Source organism: Callithrix jacchus, chromosome 4, assembly GCF_049354715.1.
Source record: "Callithrix jacchus isolate 240 chromosome 4, calJac240_pri, whole genome shotgun sequence".
NCBI classification, from domain to species: domain Eukaryota; kingdom Metazoa; phylum Chordata; class Mammalia; order Primates; family Cebidae; genus Callithrix; species Callithrix jacchus.
Genome location: NC_133505.1, coordinates 106,874,416 through 106,890,107, shown reverse-complemented (window position 1 = coordinate 106,890,107; position 15,692 = coordinate 106,874,416). Strand labels below are relative to the sequence as shown.

Genomic DNA, 15,692 nt, shown 5'->3' with positions numbered 1-15,692 from the left:
TTTCTGGTGGCTGCTGGGAATTTTTGGCATTCTTGGGTTTGTAGATACATTACTCCAAACTCTGCTTCTGTCTTTATGTGACCTTTTCCCCTGCTTATGTTTTCCCCTACTCCCCTTTTTCAAGGATATTGGTCACAAGGATTCGGGCCCACTGTAATCAGGATGAGCTCATCTTAACAACTTTTCCTTAATTACATCTGCAAAGACGCTTTTTTCAAATAAGGTCACACATATGGACTGAATGTTTACATACCATCTCCCCCACCCCCAAACATAATTTATATGTTGAAGTCCTAGTCCACAAGTAATAGTGTTTGGAGGTGAGGCCTTTGGGAGATAATTGGATTTAGATTAGGTCATGAAGTGGAGAGGACCTACATGATGGGACTAGTGCCCTTATAAGAAGAAGAGATCTCTTTCTCTCTACACCTACCAAAGAAAAGCTGTGTGAGCACATAGTAATAAAATGACTGCCTACAAGCTAGGAAGCCAGCATTCAAGAGACATCAAGACGTCAAATCTGGGTGGTCTGCACATGTACCCCAGAACTTAAAGTATAATAATAAAAATAATAAAGTCCAAATTTTTTAGTTGGGGAAAAAAAGTAGGGTGAGATTTCATCTTAATAAATAAGTAAATAAATAAATAGAAATATTGATAGACTTAATTCACAAAGACAAAGCTCTTTGTGACTTGTATAGTTTAAAAATTACAAAGGAGCCCCAAAGCCAAAATAGTTTGGAAACTACTATGATAGGGGAAAGCTCCTTATATATGACATTGGATTCCTTTTATTGTATATATCCAGCCTGACTTTCAATCTTATTTTGCAGATGCTTCCCAACATAAACTGTAGCCAGGCCATTTTTACTTTTTCTAAATTAGCATTGTTCAAGTAATAGTTTCTTAAATGATTACTGCTTTTTAGTAAGTTTCCTCATGTATTTTCTCTTTTTTCTTAATATCTTCATTTATCCATTGACATTTGTTCACATCTTGCCCATTCTTTAAAATCCAGTTCAAACCTTGTATTTACTTCTTCTTCCCTGAGTCCTATATCACCATTCATTTATATTCATAAATAATACCTAGTGCCCAAAATCTGTGCCTTTTTGGACCTGGCATAGTCTTAAAATCTGGATCACTCTCAAGTAAAATTTTAACTGCTCTTGAACTGTATTCAACTATGTTACTGATGCTAATGAAAGAATGTTTATGGAAAGACAAGGGAGGTAACATTTGAATTCAATTTATGAGTCAGTCACTATGCCAGATGCATATGTACAACTTCCCTGAGTCTTCACAAGAATCCTATTGGTTAGTATCTCCATTTTACAAGAGCAGAAAGTAAAAAAATAAAAAATCTACTTAGATTTATATATTTTCAAAGGTTTATGAACATCTGTTTTTTACCCATTTGCCCATTTTTGCACTTTGCTAGACTCTGTATCCTTTGTCAGTATTTTTTGACTGTGTAAGGGCAGCGACTATGTGGTTGGCCTCAGAAATAATTTATTAATTGAACCTCCTGTCTTGTGCTTGCTCTAATTCCTGATACTTAGAGGTGCTAATTTTTGTAGAACTGAAACTATATAGTTTCTAATCTTTTTACCCTGTCCTACCCTTCTCACAGATTCTTACAGATTAAAAACTGCTCTGCTGTCACTGCCTTTGAGATTAGGTTATAGATAGAGCAAAGCAGAGAATAATGTAAAGAATGTGGGAGCACATACATATTCAATTTTTTATGTGGAGTTTGAATTTCTTACTTTCCTCACCCTCAATTTTATAATTTCTAATAGCTTCTTAACTATTCCTATTATACATTTTTTTAAATAAGTTTCCCAATAATCAGCATTGATTAAATTAAATGTAATCTAAAATTTCCCTTGTCATTTTTTCTAACTTTTTCAGTATTGTTAATCTTTTTTTTAAATATAGGAAGGTAAATTAATCTCATTTGTAATTTTTTTTTTTTTTGCCATGCTGTTCTGATCATATTACTGTCTTGCTCATAAACTTTCATTGGTTCTTTATTGCTTATTGAATTAAGTCCACTACATAGCTTATTAAGAATCTTGTATAAATTAAGTATAATATGAGATGTGATGTATTTTATAGTTCACTAGGGACCATCAGGTATAGCAGTAGTTATGATTTTATTGAGGTTTCAATGTAAAATTTCCTTTTACAAGACAGAATTGTGTAATTCTAAGATTTACTGTTAGGAGAAACAATCAGTACAGACAACAAATACTTTTTTGGTGTGCAGCCAAAAAGCAATTTTGTGCAACTTTGAAAAGTACCATAAATTTGTCATTGGTTAAAACACTGATCTACTTTTCCAACCTTATTTTCATTATTCTGTATCTACCATTGGTTTTAAACTTCTCCCTGTAAATGTATCCTTGATGAAGAGTTACTATTTTATAACATTCACTGTACTTTTCAGTGCTGCCATTGAGCAGTGTTCCTTTCAAAATCAGTGAAAACACTGGTCAGAAATTTTAGAAAAGATTTCTCCTGTCCTGGCAGTAACTATGTGTTAAAGTAAGGCATTTGTTCTGAGTTTGAAATTGTTCTCTTTCTTTATATTTGTTTGCTCATCCTTTTAGTGGGAGGCATTTACCTGTTTGCCTTTGGGAGTTGAGATGGGTTATTTCAGGTTTTGTTTTTGTTTACTTTTTGGTTGAGGATAGAGGGAGATTCTGTTAGATCTCTTAGGCCCAAGCATCTGTGAAGGCAAATCTGAATTTTCTTTGTATAAGTCTGCTACATCAAAGCTCCAGCAAGTGTGGTTGACAGGGCATGGGTGCTATGTTTATACATGAGCTCGGATCATAGGCAATGTTCAATGTCACACTGCCCTGATCTAATTTTCTTTCAAAGGGATTTTTTCCAATGGTATGTAGTCTATTGATTATTTCAACATATGGGATAAGGGTGGGAATAAATGGTAGATGGAGATAGGGGCAAATATCATATATGCCCAGGTTGCAGTTTTATCTGAGTATCTGTAAGTTATATGCTTACGTCCCATGAATGTTCTGTTTAGTTCTCAGCCTGGCATTGGGCTTTTCACTTTAAATTTCAAGCTGCTTTACTGGCTCTGAATCCCATCTCTGAGATCTGATTTGGGGCACCTTTCACCAATTAAGTCATGATTTTCTCTCCTCGTTTTTGCGGCCATAGTTGGATTATACCCTTGGGCCAATAATCTCCATATTCCAATTCTTACTGGCACTTGCTGCATTTCTGCATAAAATCTGAGGATGTCTTTATTTCACTTCCATTCCTGAAGGACATTTTTGCTAGAAATAGATAAATAGATTCGTGGGTTGTCAGTTCTGTCTTCATTTTTTTTATTTTTTAGAGACAAGGTCTCACTCTGTCACCAAGGCTGTACTAGAGTGGCACAATAATGTCCCACTGCAGCCTCAGCCCTCTGTGCTTAAGCGATTCTCTCCTCTCAAACTTCTGAAGAGCAGAGACTTACAGGCGCATGCCACCACGTCTGGCTAATCTTTATGTTTTGTAGCAGTGAGGTATTGCCATGTTGCCTAGGCTGTTCTGAAACTCCTGGCTCAAGCAATCCTCTTGCCTCAGCCTCCCAAAGTGCTGGGAATATAGACATTAGCTACCAAGCCAGGCCTTCTTTTCTTTCAGCCCAGCCCTTAAAATGTATGCCACTGTTTTTCTGGCCTCTGTGGTTTCTTAAGAGAAATTTACTCCCTTCAAATCTTTGTTCTTTTACAGTTAATATGTTGTTTCTCTTGAACTTCTTTAAAGATTCAAGATTCTTTATCTTTAGTTTCCAACAGTTTTATTATGATGTGCCTAGGAGTGTTTGCTCAGCTTCTTGAATCTGCAGATATATGTCCTATGTCAAATTTGGGAAGTTTCCAGCCTTAATTTCTTCAGACTTTCATGTTTTCTCTCTTACTTTTTGGATTCTGCTGACAGGAATGTTAGCTCTTTTGTTATTATCCCACAGGACACCAAGATCTGGGTTTTTGTTTTTTGTTCTATTTTTCAATCTGTTTTCTCTCTGCTGTTTTGTTTGGATGACTTCTTTGATCTATGTTTGACTCCACTGATTCTTTATTTTGCTGTTTACAATCTGTGAATGAGTTCTTCCAATGAGTTTTTAAAGTTAGGTTATTATGCTTTTCAGTTCCAAACTTTCTATTAGGCTTTTAAAACTATCTTCTATTTTCTTGCTGAGACATTTCTATTTTTTGATTTGCTTCAACAGTGTTTGAAATTGCTCCTTGAAGGATTTTGATGATAATTACTTTAAAAATCTTGTAAGAATCGAATCCAGCAACACACCAAAAAACTTATCCACCACGATCAATTTGGCTTCATCCCTGGGATGCAAGGCTGGTTCAACATATGCAAATCAATAAATGTAATCCATAAACCACATGATTATCTCAATAGATACAGAAAAGGCCTTTGCTAAAATTCAACATCCCTTTATGTTAAAAACTCTCAATAAACTAGGTATTGATGAAACATATCTCAAAATAATTACCACTATTTGTGACAGTCCCTCAGCAAATATCATATTGAATGGGCAAAAGCTGGAAGCATTCCCTTTGAAAACTGGTACAAGACGAGGATGCCCTCTCTCACTACTCCTATTGAATATAGTATTGGAAGTTCTGGCCAGGGTAATCAGGCAAGAGAAAGAAATAATGGGTATTCAAAAAGGAATAGAGCAAGTCAAATTGTCTCTGTTTGCAGGTGACATGGTTTTTTATTTAGAAAATGCCATCATCTCAACCCAAAAACTCCTTAAACTGATAAGCAACTTCAGCAAAATCTCAGGATACAAAAATCAATATGCAGAAATCACAAATATTCCTTTACGCCAATAATAGACAAGCAGAAAGCCAAATCATAAATGAGCTCCCATTCACAGTTTCTACAGAGAGAATAAAATACCTAGGACTACAGCTAACAAGGGCTGTGAAGGACCTCTTCAAGGAGAACAGCAAATCACTACCCAAGGAAATAAGAGAGGATGCAAACAAATGGAAAAATATTCCATGCTCATGGATAGAAAGAATCAACATCATGAAAATGGCCATACTGCCCAAAGTAATTTACAGATTCAATGCTATTCTCACCAGTCTACCATTGACAATCTTCAAAGAATTAGAATAACTACCTTCAGTTTCATAGGAAATCAAAGAAGACCATGCATGGCATGCTAAGCAATAAGAAGCATCATGCTACCTGACTTCAAACTATACTGCGAGAAATAGCACCACACATCTACAACCATTTGATCGTTGACAAAGCTGTCAAAAACAAAGAGTAGGGAGAAGGTTTCTTATTTAATAAATGTTGCTGGGAAAACAGTCTAGGCATATGCAGAAAACTCAGACTGAACCTCTTCCATATACCGTATATAAAAATTAACTCAAGATGGATTAAAGACTTAAGTATAAAGCCTCAAATCATAAAAACCCTAGAAGAAAACCTAGGCAATATGATTCAGACATAAGCATGGGAGCAAAGACTTCATGACAAAAATGCCAAAAGCAGTTGCAACAAAAGCCAGAATTGACAAATGGGATCTAATTAAACTAAAGAGCTCCTGCACAGCAAAAGAAAGTATCACCAGGGTGAACAGGCAAACTACAGAATGGGAGAAATTTTTTTTTTAAAGGCTAGTCAAGGGAGAAAATTTTTGCAATCTACCCATCTGACAAAGGTCTAATATTCAGAATTTCCAAGGAACTTAAACACATTTGCAAGAAACTTAAACATATTTACAGGGGAAAAACAACCCCATCAAAAAGTGGGCAAAGGATATGAACAGACACTTCTCAAAAGAAGACGTTTATGTGGACAACAAACTTGAAAAACAGCTCAAAATCACTGATAATTAGAGAAATGCAAATCAAAACCACAATGAGATACCATCACATACCAGTCAGAATGGCAATTATTAAAAAAATCAGAAAATAATAGATGCTGGCGAGGCTGTGAAGAAATAGGAACACCTTCACACTGTTGGTGAGAATGTAAATTAGTTCAACCATTGTGGAAGACAGTATGGTGATTCCTCAAGGATCTGGAACCAGAAATACCATTTGACTCAGCAATCTCATTACTGGTTATATACCCAAAAGTATATAAGTCATTCTACTATAAAGACACATACACACGTGTCTTTATTGCAGCACTATTTACAGTAGCAAAGACTTGGAACCAACTCAAATGCCCATCAGTGGAAGACTGGAAAAAGAAAATGTGGTATATATACACATCATGGAATACTATGCAACCATAAAAAGGAGTGAGATCATGTTTTTTGCAGGGACGTGGATGAATCTGGAAGCCATCATCCTCAGTGAACTAACACAGGAACAGAAAACCAAACACTGCATGTTTTCACTCAGAATTGGGAGTTGAACAATGAGGACACATGGACACGGGGAGGGGAATAACACACACCAGGACCTGTTAGAGATTGCGGGTTGAGAGGAGGAAACTTAGAGGATGGGTCGTTAGGTGCAGCAAACTACTATGGCACACATACACCTGTGTAACAAACCTGCACATCCACACATGTATCCCTGAACTTAAATAAAAATAAAATGAAAATAAAAGTCTTGTCAGATAATTCCAACATCTCTGTCATCTGAGTTAGTGTGTTACATGTGTCTTCTCATTTGAGTTGAGATTTTCCTGGCTCTTGATAAGGATGTTATTTGCAGTTGCATCCTGGACTTTCTGAGCATTATGATATCAGAGTGCTTCCTATTTAAGTCTCCCTACTTGTTACTACCTGGGTGGGATGGTAGTCAATACTTTATTTACACTTGTTCCCACCCCTCAATGCCAGTCTTCACACACAGTGAGTTGGGAGAGGAGCACTTTCATTCTCTGTGGTATTTGAGGGGTGTTGTCAAAAAGATTCAGTTTCTCTTTGGTGTTCCCTATCAGTCCTTTGTATAGAAAGAGCAGTCTTATTTTATTTGTTTGTTTAGGGAGTTAGTTCTGCACCCATTGACTTTCTGAGTTGTGGGCTTCTTCACCAGTCTCAGATACACAGAAAGAAACCCTAGGAACTCCCTGCCAGCTCTTTATTTGGGTCCTGATGTCCCTATTCAGTCCTACTTCTCTTTTCCCTTTTTAGAGTCTTCTCATGTCTCTTTTATGCATTTTATCTAGGGTTATTGTATGCAATAAGCAAGAATAAGATGAAATAGTTCTACTCTATCTTTTTTAGCCATATAGACTTAAAATTATAAGATAGTCAACTTTATCAACTTTCTCTATGGTTTGGGCCTCGTTTGTTCATCGTGGTTTTCTGAAAATCCCAGTTTATCCGAAGCATATGAAGTTCTTCTACATTTTTCTTCTGAATGATTTAAAGTTTTATTTTTTAGTTTAAGTCTTAAGTCTCTCTGGATTTTTATTGTTATTTTTGTAAGAGCAGGGTTATTATAGTATTTCTTTACCTAAAGAAAGCCAGTTTGTCATCATCTCTCTAGCCTTTTCCATTGAATTATAATATCTTTGTTAAATTCTCTATTCTACTGTTGTGGCTATTACTGAGTAGTATTTGTTGTTGTTGTTGGTGGTGGTGGGGTGTGTGTGTGTGTGTGTGTGTGTGTGTGTGTGTGTCTGTCTATATCTGACCTTCCTTGAGGACTACACTGTTTTAATTACTGTTATTTTAGAATAAGTCGTGATTGATTGTAAAGTAAATTCCGCCTCCTTATTTCATTCTCATGTATTAGAATAGCCTTAGCTATTTACTGAACTTTTTAATTTTGAAATTGAACTCTTTCATTACATCGAAGATCTGTTTGGGTTTATATTAGAATTCTTTTTCTGGAATACTTTGAACAAAGTTGACACTTTTACTATGTCATCTCTCCATCTCTGAGCATTGCATATTTTCCACGTTTTAAGTATTTTTTAAGGCTCTTCGAAAATGTATTTTATAATGGATCTTATACATTTTTGAAGATTTATTTACAGATACCTTGTATTATTTGTCACTTTTTTTTTTTAAAGTTCTGTTATATTTTGTAATGGCTGTTGTTGGAGTATAAGAACACTTTTTTTTTTTTTTTTCATGTTATATTCCATGATACTGTTAAGTATTCTTACTAATAGTTATAGATTATCTGTAAATTCTGTTTGACTTTCTGTGTAGGCAGTGATATAATCTGCAAATTAAAGCAATTTGGCCCCAAAATTTCAAGAGAAGCCCAGTCTTAGAATCATATCTTTATCATTCAGTTCCCTTACTGTATATGTGTATATATATACGTATATATATATATATGTGTGTGTGTGTGTGTGTGTGTTATATTACTATTTTATATATTTGCTTATGTCTTTTTGTACTTTTGTACTGAGAGAAGGGAGTTTACATGAGCTCAGTTGGCTTTATTGCATGAAGGTTACAAATTTATTTTTCTAATGGTAATGAACAACAGACAAAATAATCACAGAATAGTGATTAAGAATTATCTCAAAAATTACTACTATTTTTTCTTGTAAATGTGGAACTTCCAAAATTTAAAAATTGAAAATAGAGAAATGTACATGTTACCTCTAAGGAAGAAAATTTATAAACAGAAATGTAAAATTATTAGAAAATTCAGAAGCACAAAAATATTTTGCCTGTATTTTTAACTTGTGGTACAAAGAATTTTTTTAATTAATTGGAAATACCATTTGTCATAACAACATTTTGGCTAATTGAAAATAAACATTCACTCCAACCAATTTTTAAATCACTAGTGGTTTTTTTGATTAATAGCAGTTTCAAAACTAATAGAAAAATCCTTGATAAATTACTTTTGTATTTTATTCCAACAATAAGATTTTTACATATATGAATCTTAAAAATCTCCTAATGATATCTGTTAACCTAAATATATATTATTTTGATATTTTTCCATGTAGATGCATAACTAAGAAAAGTTTACTATTTTTTTTTAACAAAAAAAGGTTTCTTTGTTACTCCTATAGAATTTGGAAGTTCTTTTCTAAGTAAACTTGAATTTTAATATTATGAAATGTACAGTGTAAAGTATATTGATACATGTAGTTTTGTTACAATTTTCAAATATCATGTTTTACTTTTACAAAGTTCTCAATGTAGATTTCCTGTTAGAAACTCTTCTATGTTTAAGAAACCCATGTGAGTTCTATATATAGTATAAATAAATTTAACCTTTCTGACTGGATTAACCAGATAATTTTATGAAATTAGTGCTGGTGGATTGAAAATGCAAAATGCTTTGCAGAAGAATCCTAGAACTGAAGTATATATAACACAGCTGATGTTTTAAGGGGTACATTAGAGGTGAAGATCCATCATGAAATAGTTATTCGTACAATTACGAATTTGTATCAGTAAAAGTCTCTTAATCCTAATATAGTCTTAGAACTCTAACTTGTTGTGACTTGTTAACAATTTGGAAGGGATCCATCTACTGGTTTTTCTTACCTGATTTTAAAAGGGCCTGACTGGTCTGTGTAGAAGATAGAGAATAACTTTGTCTGGTAGTTAGGCTAAAAGCACTATGTTAAAGATAAAACCAAAGGCTTAATTTAATTTTATGATTCTGGGAGGTCTTTGTTTTGTCTGTATTCTTACGTTGAGAGTGAAAATGAAAATATCAGAGATATTTGAAATTTAAGCTTTTATCATACTCTAGAACAAATTGGCCCAGTGTGTATGTGTGTAGCAGAAGAATATTTTGGGGAACTGCTGAATGAATGACAGAATTCTATAGTCAGATAGTCATGTAGACTGCTCTAAGAGTGATTTATAATTAATGTTAGTATAATAAAGACTATAAACAAAATTAGCTGGGGGTGCAGCTACTCAGGAGGCTGAGGTGGGAGGATTGCTTGAACCCTAGAGGTTGAGGATGCAGTGAGCGTGGTGGTGCCACTGCACTCCAGCCTGGGTTTATTGAGCAATACCTTATATATAATAAAGATTACAATGCTTTGCAGGAAAGTTAATTTATTTAACATTGTAAACTTAGCATTTTCCAAACTTACTTGAACACAGATCCATTCTTACATAGAACGATTATTAATAGAAATTGCTTTGAGAAATGCTGTTCAGTAACATTTTTACTGAGTTAGCAAAAGAGTGTTAAAGTGAGAAAGAGTTAATACTACTTTTGAGAGTTTTAAGAAATCCAGATACAGAAAGACAAACATCCCATGTTCTCGCTTCTCTATGGGGTCTCGTATTAGTCTATTTTCCTATTGCTGTGAAGAAATGCCAGAGACTGGGTAATTTATAAATAAAAGGAGGTTTAATAGACTCACAGTTTTACATGGCTGTGGAAGCCTCACAGTCATGGTGGAAGGTGAAGAGGTAAAAGGTGATATTTTGTTACATCATTTCTAGCATCAACTAGTTTTGCAGAGTAGGTAAATTTGTTTTGTTACATAGGTATGTTTTGTAATTAAGCCAGTGTGGACATTTTGGGCTACTACCTTACTTATGATTTTATTCATTCCCTGATGTGGCACCTAGTGGTTTCCCTGATGTGTCTTAACCAGTTATTAATTGGCCAGAATAGTGGTAGCAGTGATGGTGGTACAGGATTGGGGATAGGAACAGCAATAATAATAGCAGACACTTACATAAGGTTAGTATGTGCTTTGTGCTGTAATTTTTTTAATGGAATAATTCCCTTAATCACAACAAACCTAAAAGATAAGTACTGTCTTAATCTCTATTTTACAGTTGAGAAAATTGAAGCAGGGAGAATTTAAGTTGCCCAAGATCACATAGCTATGGCAGTACTCAAACTACTCAGCCTGATGTTATAGTCTTTTTATAATAATTACATCACATTACTGTAGTTAATAAAAAGTACTTCAGGTTTTGTGCTTGTGAGTCTTGTTGAAATATCTGATATTTATGTCATATCAAAAGCACTGTTTTAATAAGTTATATTTAAGGAAGATTATATAAATACATAGTATCTATTTAATCTTCAGTCAGTGTTTTCCATTGTTCATCAAGTAATGAGAATCCCCTTCATAATTGTCACCTGGTGGTAAAAAAAATTCTTCTCCCACTATCCAGAAGCTCTGCTTTACTTAATGGTAGTTACAAAAGCTTCCTTGCCCCCACACACCACTTCTTCCCCCAAAGAAAAAGAACAAGAAAAATGAGAAAGATTTCTCTGGGCACTAATTTGCATCAAATTGGACAACTCCCTTTGACAACATTATTATAGCTCCTACAGGAACTATCATAAGACAGGTCATAGTGTCCTTTGTCCCATTTGTATAAAATTTTTGAGAGCATATGTATATACATATATATGTGTGTGTGTGTGTGTGTATATATATATATATATATATATATACACATATATATATGCATTTTTTGTTTGTTCTTTTTTAAAATGATATATAGTAAGCAATGGTTATGTTTTAGAGAAGAACAAGCTAGTGGAGAAGAGATGGGAGAGTCTCTTTGTGATTAGAATGCTTTCCAAATTCATTTTTTTAATTTAAGAAATAATTAATTAATGAAATTGCCTTCAAGAGGTTGAGTTTTAATGTTGAGCTTTCGGATTTTGTCTGAAGGAACTGTAAGCAGTTGCCTCATGAGGTTGCTATTGCATTTATTCTGAAAGTGTTGTTCTCTTAATACATTTAGTGTTGCTACAACAGAATACCTGAGGCAGAGTAGTTTATAAAGAAAAGATGTTTATTTGGCTCACAATTCTGGTGACTGGAAAGTTCAAGATTGGGCATCAGTGTCTGATGAGGGTCTCAGGCTGCTTCAGCTAATTGGCAGAAATGGAAAGGGGAGCCAGTGCAGGGGTTGGTTGGTGGGTAGGTTCCAGGCTCTTTTTGACCGCCAGTTCTTCTGGGAACTCATAGAGGGAAAATCCACTCACCCCATGAAAGAGGGCATTAATATATTCATAAGGGATCTGACCCCATGACCCAAACACCACCCACCAGGCCCCACCTCCCAATATTGCCACATTAGGGAATAAATTTTACAGAACAAGATGGTCACTGAGTGAACATGCTGTATCATTCAGTCTCCAGAATGGTGTTCTATAGAAGAAACCACTCTTAAAGTTTGATGCCAGAACAACACTTTTATTGAGGTTCTATTTGTCTCTGTTTGAAGCTATGTGCCAGTTTTTCCTTCTCAATATAGTGTCAAAAGCTTAGGGCAAGGTTTTATATATAATCACATATTATGTTAACTTTGGTCATATTTGCTTTTCTCCTTTATTGCTTTACTAAACCCTATTTTTAGTATATGTGAGCTTCTTTTAAGCCACTGGCAAATAATTGTTCCTTGATCTTTTTTCCAGTGTTGTTAGTTAGATTGTAGGATATGGAAGGGAAAATACAAAAAAAAATGTATAATTTCACTTGACTCTACACTACAGTCATATTGGTGCTCTATTAGTAATATATGTAGTGTATATATAGCATACATATACACTGTATATATTTTATATAAATATATAAGTATATATAGTACAGCCTATACCCTGAGGTATAGGCTGTGGCAGTGGCAGCTACTCTAATTGGGACAGCTGTGCCACATATATTGAATTTCAAAACATTATGTGTGAAAGAGTTTGGACCACATTTCTCCCTCGCTTTGCTATATTTTCTCAAAGTATAACTTCTAGTTTTCTTTGTATTCTAACCATAGACACATGCATGTCTAAGGACATTGAGTGATTGAGTTAGTCACAAACTTTTATCAGGAAGCTCTTCTTGGATAAACATGAATTTTGGTTAAATTTATAGATGTACCTATGTTCTGTCTTTGTTCTTTGTCCAATTAAAAGGGAAATGATGTAAACAATTGAAATGGGTGAACAATAAGGAACTACAAAAATATTTCTTAATTACGGTCATTTACTGTAATTTGTTGATAAGGTTTTAGATTCCCCCTTTCCTTTGTCTCTCTTTCCCAAAAGTGTACCACAAATAAACTTTTGATTAATTATTCTCAAATGAATATAACCTCTTAATATTGACTGTGTGGAGTTAGTTTCAATAGATAACGTTTTTATTATTTTAAGTCTTTTTTTGTGGAGAACCACAGAATACATTTATTTAGTTCATCACATTTAAGGTATAGTAGTGTGGCATTGCAATATGACTTTATGACTTTTTTTTTTTTTTTTTTTTTTTTGAGAGGGAGTCTTGCTCTATCACCCAGGCTGGAGTGCAATGGCACTATCTTGGCTTACTGCAACCTCCACCTCCCGGGTTCAAGCGATTCTCCTGCCTCAGCCTCCCAAATAGTTGGGATTACAGGCGCCCACCACCACGCTTGGCTAGTTTTTGTATTTTTAGTAGAAACTGGGTTTTGCCATGTTGGTCAGGCTGGTCTCCCACTCCTGACCTCAAGTGATCTTCCTGCCTCAGTCCCCAAAATTGCTGGGATTGCCCACTGGCCTGCAATATGACATTTTAAAGTGTTTCTTTTTAGTAAGAGATTGATCTTCAAACTGGGCTTTACAAATGTGGCAGTAAAAGGTAGTGACTGTCAAGTGTTCAAAGTTTTGTTTTGTTTTTGCTTTCACATAGCATAAACCAGTCTGATTTGAAAAACACAACTTTACAATAAACCAAGGAAACCTGTTCTCTGTGAATATATCAATTGTAAAGATTAGATCTCACTGAAGGACAGGTTGCTACCACAAATTAGTCACATGTCAACAACAAACTGTCTTTATGTGTGAAGAGATGTTCTAAGTTGTAGCAGATGCCTGCTCTATGAGACGTTAATGGAATGAGATCCTGGACTACTGAAGATAAGAAGATAGAATGATGAACAAGGGCTTTATGATTTATATAAACAGAAATATAAACAATTTTATATTTTTCTCAATTATATGTAATTAAGGTTTCAGGGTAACAAAGTATTGTGTTCCTTTTTTTACAAGCTTATGCTAATGAGGCTAGACTTCTGTATATATATTCTGGGCTTGATGAGGAAAGTCTTAATAAACAAAAGAATTGCAAAGAGAATTGTATTTCGGATGTAAACACACATAGTCTGGGAAGTATTTTTTACATGTTAAGTTTTGAATAGAACTTGTCTCCCCAATTCCCAGCATTTCTGGGTCTGCTCCTTCAAACCTTTAGAATGTCTTATTAAATTATGCTTTTTTGTAAAAGTCCATTTGAAATTTTAGCTAGAAATAGTATCATATTTTTTTCCTAACATGAAAATACCGAGATACATTTCAGGTGACACCCTTTGTGTTTTAGCTTTATCTGTATTTTTTAACAAACAATATGCTGTGAGAATACTTTGGTACTTGAATACATTTTTATTTTGTAATTGAAAGCTACCATCCTTGACATAAAAAACTCGATATTTGAGACTTTATGCTTTATGTATGTGAGTGTGCATTCATGCATGTGAATTGATGGGAGAGAAGGGAGCATAAAAAACGTTGAAGAGGAAGTAGTTGGAACGAACTGATTTGTTGTAGAGTCCCAAGTGGCAGGTATAATCTGCAAACTGTCACATTCCATTATGGGGATTGTTGCCATCAATCAGAACTGACATTTGTATATCAGAGGTTAATGTAACTAATTATATGTATGTTTATGGAATGTAAACCATGTGACATTTTAGACTTAATCTTTAAATTAAAACATCCATATAATTTATAAGCTTATTAATTGACTGAGTATATGATTATTTATGTTAGAAAGGAAGACAGTATTTTTTACATCTTGCAAGCTATTGCCTGGTCTACACCTATAGTGTTAGAATGTGATTTGTAACAATTCCAGCCTGTTTTCACCACAGAAGATGTACGAGTCAAGCATTGTTGAATGTTGTTCTTTAGCTTAGTTAATAGATTCCTAACATTTTTTCAACTAAATGTACTGTATTTTATCAATTGTAAGATACATTTTGAAAATTTATTGGGTAGTAGGGTTTGTTTTGTTTTCTTCTGAGAGATGTTGTCTTGCTCTGTGTCCCAGGCTGGAATGCAGTGGCATGATCACAGCTCAGTGCAGCCTGGACTTCCTGGACTCAAGTGATTCTCCCAGTTTAGCCCCTTGTAGAGCTAGGACTACAGGCATTTGCAACCATGTCCAGTTATCTTTGTTTTTTTTCTAGTGGCTGGGTCTCATTATGCTTCACAGGCTGGTGTCAAACTCCTGGTCTCAAGTCATCTTCCCAGTTTGGCCTCCCATAGTGCTGGGGGATTACAGGTGTGAGCCATTGCACACAGCCCAGTAGTATTTTTTTTCCACCTTTCCATGACAATAAAATATGCAATAGCTGGAATCAATGGCTCCTGAGATTTGATGATATATAATATACTGTTGGATTTTGATGGCTATGTTTTGATATTTTATCATTCTGGATAAAAAAAAAGTCACATAGGTAATTAGTTTAAATGGTTTGCTACCAGTTTTCTACTAAGTACTAAAATTTCAAAATCAACTTTGAATATTATAAAGACAAGAAAGTATAGTTTTATCTTTAAAATTTGTATCTTTCTTTTGATCTAAAAATTTAAATGTCTTTTAGCCATGTGCTTCAAAGAAACAAACTGTTCCAATAGTCAAAATGACAAGTTATTGAAAGCTTAATATGATATCAGTATGGCTTGCATAGCTTCACAATACGTATAACAAGATGAGTTAAACATACAGGA

The 15,692-nt window shown here is 34.4% G+C and overlaps 1 protein-coding gene across 13 annotated transcripts in view; it reads left to right on the top strand.

The window, feature by feature from the left end:
- ASCC3 (activating signal cointegrator 1 complex subunit 3) overlaps positions 1 to 15,692 on the top strand; it is a 369,134-nt gene that overhangs the window by 95,079 nt on the left and 258,363 nt on the right. The window lies entirely within an intron of this gene.